The sequence below is a fragment of the Pinus tabuliformis genome, chromosome 6 (genome assembly GCF_031772625.1).
Source record: "Pinus tabuliformis cultivar Carrire ecotype Pingquan chromosome 6, CPIR1, whole genome shotgun sequence".
Classification (NCBI taxonomy): Eukaryota; Viridiplantae; Streptophyta; class Pinopsida; order Pinales; family Pinaceae; genus Pinus; species Pinus tabuliformis.
The window spans coordinates 463,829,682-463,834,077 of record NC_142292.1 but is presented as its reverse complement, the minus strand read 5'-3'; the positions used below and the strand labels follow the sequence as shown (position 1 = coordinate 463,834,077).

General features: G+C 39.9%; 1 pseudogene; it reads right to left on the bottom strand.

Moving 5' to 3' along the window:
• Window positions 1–760: 760 nt before the first annotated feature.
• Window positions 761–3,989, bottom strand: LOC149259319 (uncharacterized; annotated as a pseudogene).
• Between the last annotated feature and the right edge of the window lie 407 nt (window positions 3,990–4,396).

Here is a 4,396-nt window from a genome sequence, read left to right as displayed (position 1 = left end):
GAGAATCCTGGTTGGTAGAGAGTGGACGGATGGATAATCGTTTGAGGGGAGGCTCGATGGTCCTTTGTTCGAGGGGAGGACTATTGGGTATACGACCAAAGTCCCACATTGACTAGAGGTGGGGAGGATCATGGATATATAAGGATGGACAAATATCTCCATTGGTATGAGGCCTTTTGGGGTAAGTCCAAAAGTAAATCCATGAGGGCTTAGGCCCAAAGTGGACAATATCATACCATTGTGGAGATATGTGGTGTCCAAAGTCCTTACATACTATACAAAACCTTACGAAGTATAGAATCTGGAAATAGGTGAGAGAAACCAAAACAGGTGATACTTGCAAAAATATGGGAAGCATATGCCTTCTGAGAAAAATGCAAAAAACATGTTCATGGTACATACCAGGGCCTCATGTGTGACCAGAAAGAATTATACAATATACTTACTGGTTAAGGGAATGCAAATCTCAAAGGATTGTCTCTAATCCATTGTTTATTTTGAAAGTTATGCTACAACATAACAGCTCCTATTAGTGCGGATATGGAGACTCTCGGATTAAGGTCCTGTGGTGACTTGTTACCAAATTGGGCTGATCTCCTGATGTATTTGCTGGAGAGCCAGTGGGCATATTCTTTTTATGAACCCAAATGCTTCTATGCAAGGAACTGATGAAATGCTTCCATTGTGGTAGACGCGTTTCCTGTTTGGAACAAACCAATAGAACCAGTTATATCTCATATAGCTATATTAATCAAATGCTCCTGCAGTCCAGCAAGGGAAAGAGCATCGCTGAACAATGCTTCCAATATTGGTGATATAATAAAGATAATGGTCACATGTCTAAAGCCAAATCATTGCCCTAGAAAGGACACATGCTTTTGTGTGCAGAAGAGGAATGATATGTAGAGCTAGATGTAAAAGCACTGGGATTCCTCTTGAGATGGGGAGACAAAGTGGCAGCTACCGCCTCCTAGTTTCTTCATCTAGGCTGCAGAGACACATCATTTCCACAACTTCCCTCTTGAAAGGCCTATTTATGGGCAGAGTGCTAGTGCATAGCAGAGCCACCCTTAACATCATCATCATTTCTTCTTTATGTGAGTCTGCTATGCGTGAATCCAGGACTCTGTTAATGTCAATGTTAATCTGATTCTGAACCCATCTAACAATACCCAAGTCATCTCCAAATTATACATCATTGAGTTTCTTGCCAGTCACAAGCTCCAGCAGGACCACACCAAAGTTGTATATGTCGCTCTTCTCATTCACTTTGAGGGTGTAAGCATACTCTGCACACATATCAATCAGTTGAATCAGTTGGCTAGAATTGTGTTTTTTCTATTTGGTTAATACAAACATATATGTCATAGCATTATCCATTTAACTGGAAAGTCTTACTTGGGGCAATATAGCCATATGAGCCTGCAACTACTGACATGACATTCTCCTGACTCAGATTCTCCACCATTTTAGCAAAACCAAAATCAGCGATATGGGATTTCCATTCAGAATCCATCAATATATTATATGATTTAACGTCCTATGTACTAAGGGTAACAATCATGATGCAAGTAGGACAGACCTTGAGTAGCACCAATAGCAATGTTATAACGAGTAGGCCAATCTAGGGTTTCCCCTTCAGAATTATGAAGTCGTTCATACAAGCAACCATTTGGCATGTATTCATACACTAACAGATTAGAATCTGAACTAGAGATGCAACAAAGCAGCTTCACAATGTTGGCATGCCTAATCTTCCCTAAAGTGTCCACCTTTTCTTGAAATTCCTTGTCTTGGCCCAACTGCAGTTTCTTGTTGTTCCAGATTTGTTTCACAGCAACAATAGTGCCATTTCCTAGTGTCACCTTGTACACTTTTCCTGCACCTCCACTTCCGATAACATTATTTTCTGTCAATCTCTTCAAAATGTCTGATTCGTCGAATTCTAGCCTGTGAAAGGGTGTGAGTTTCCAAGAGAGTGTCCTTGATTTAGCTTGAGCAAAATTCTTGTCTGTATTATACAGGATACCTATAAGAATCAAGCAGACTATGACCACCACAACAATAACCACAATCAATACCCTGTATTGATGATTCTCAGATCCCTTTTTCTGTTGGAAGCATGAAGGAAGCTTTAATGGCCCACCTCCACATAGGCCAGGATTGCAAAGAAAACTTTCATCATATTCTAGATTATTGTAACCAACAGGGATAGAGCCAGACAAGAGGTTGCCAGACACAATAGGAAAACTCAACTTGAGATTGTCTATTTCAAGGGGTATTTCCCATGAAAGCAAATTGTTCAAGAGGTCAAGGCTGTTAAGGACTAGCAACGATCCAAGAGATGTGGGAATTGAACCTGTGAGGCTGTTGTTTGCAATGTTAAGTTGAGAAAGCTCTTTCCATGATATTATTGTCGTAGGGAGTACCCCATTTAACATATTGTGGTCAAGTGAAAGACGCTGCAGTGACAATAATTTAGTAAGTTCCCCTGGAATAGTACCTGATAAACTGTTGTGACTGGCTAAAATGCTGCTGAGATTCTAGAATTGTGAAATGCTAGAGGGAATACTTCCACTGAATTGATTGTATGATATCTCCAAAGCCCACATATTGGTTGCTTTTGTGATTTGGGCAGGAATTTGGCCCTGGAAGGTGTTGTTTGTCAAGGATAATTGTCCAAGGAGTGGAGAACTCCATAATCCCAGAGGAACCTCACCGCTTAGTTGGTTATTCTCTACTCGGACAGCGGTTAGGTTAGGACAATTTCCTAGAGACCCAGACAATCTGCCATTAAACTTATTATCATATAGAATAAAAGCTACCAGTACTCCACCTGCACAGACATTCAGCGGAAGAGGACCTGACAGCTCATTTGTTGATACATCAAACTCAACAAGTTTAGAACCCATCCCAATTCCCGGGGACACTAATCCTGTAAGCTTGTTGGTAAAAAGATTGAGATGGACTAAATTAGTAAGCTTATCAAGCCCAGAGGGTATAGAACAAGAGAAATGGTTGTTGAATAATTGCAGTGTCTCTAGGTTTCTCAAATATTCAATCCCACTGGGGATGCTTCCATTGAGCTCATTGATTGACAAATCCAAATTCACAAGACTCTTAAGATTGTTAGTATTGTTTGGAATTGGTCCAGATAAATTGTTATGATATAGAATCATATCTGTCATGTTTGAAAGGGCCATCAATTTTCTGGGGATCTTGCCCGTCCAATGATTCTCTGAGGTCCAAATGCACCATATCTGTTATATTTCCTATTGACTCTGGAATTTCTCCTACTAAATTACAATCTGTCATCCAAAAATGCTGCAGCCTTGACAAGTTCCCAAGTTCAGGTGGGATTACTCCTTGAGACAGAGGGTTGTAGGCCAGTGTCATGTTTTTTAACGAAGAGAGATCTCCAAGGAGGGGAGGAACAATACCATTCAAAAGATTGTAGTGCAAGAACAATACCTCGATGTTAGGAAGCCGTCCAAATCCAGAAGGAATGTCACGGAATAAATTGTTGGATGAGAGATCCAACAAGTACCATCTCCTCCAGTTTATATATCTCATCCGACAAGGACCCAAAGAACAAGTTCCAAGATAAATCCAAGCTTCGCAGGCGGGTACAATTGAGTAGGCCAGACGAAAAATCACCACTAAAGTAATTATAGTCCAAGTACAATACCCTCAGATTCCTCAGTTTACAGATACTTGAAGGAATTGTTCCACTGATATTCAAGTTTTCAAGGTCCTGACCCACAACAGACTTGGTGTTTCCATCATCACAGATGACTCCAGTCCGGTTACAGTTATCATCACCATTTGAATTACTTCTCCAATCGCTAAGTTCCCCATTAGTATTCCAACTCTCCTTGACCTGCAATAGTATTTGTCTTTCTTTCTGACAGACAATTGCATTGCAGACAAAGCAACAATCCAAGAAATAAAACAAGGCCATATGCATTTCCAATTTGGGTGGAGGCCATTTCTTAATCTCTCCCTGCAAATTCTCTATGTGTTGTCTATGGCGCCTGTTGTTCATCATAGATTGATGAATATATTTGCAGAAAGAGGACTCCATGTAATTGAATGGAAATAGGGGAGAGCCTTCTATTGTTGGGCCAATACTAGTTATAGGGCCAATACTAGTTATAGTATTGGTCCCACACATCCATCAAAAAAATATTCATAAATCATCAAGAATATGCACATAAATAGTTTATATTAAGTTATATAATTTAGTCCAAAATGGGCCCACATATTGATTGGGCCAACAAGTGTCAAATACCAAACCTTAACATCACATGTTGAAAAGACATAATGTCCCAAATCCCCAGCTTTGAATTACCAAATAAGTCAAAATACACGACAAAACATTCCATTGAGTTCTATT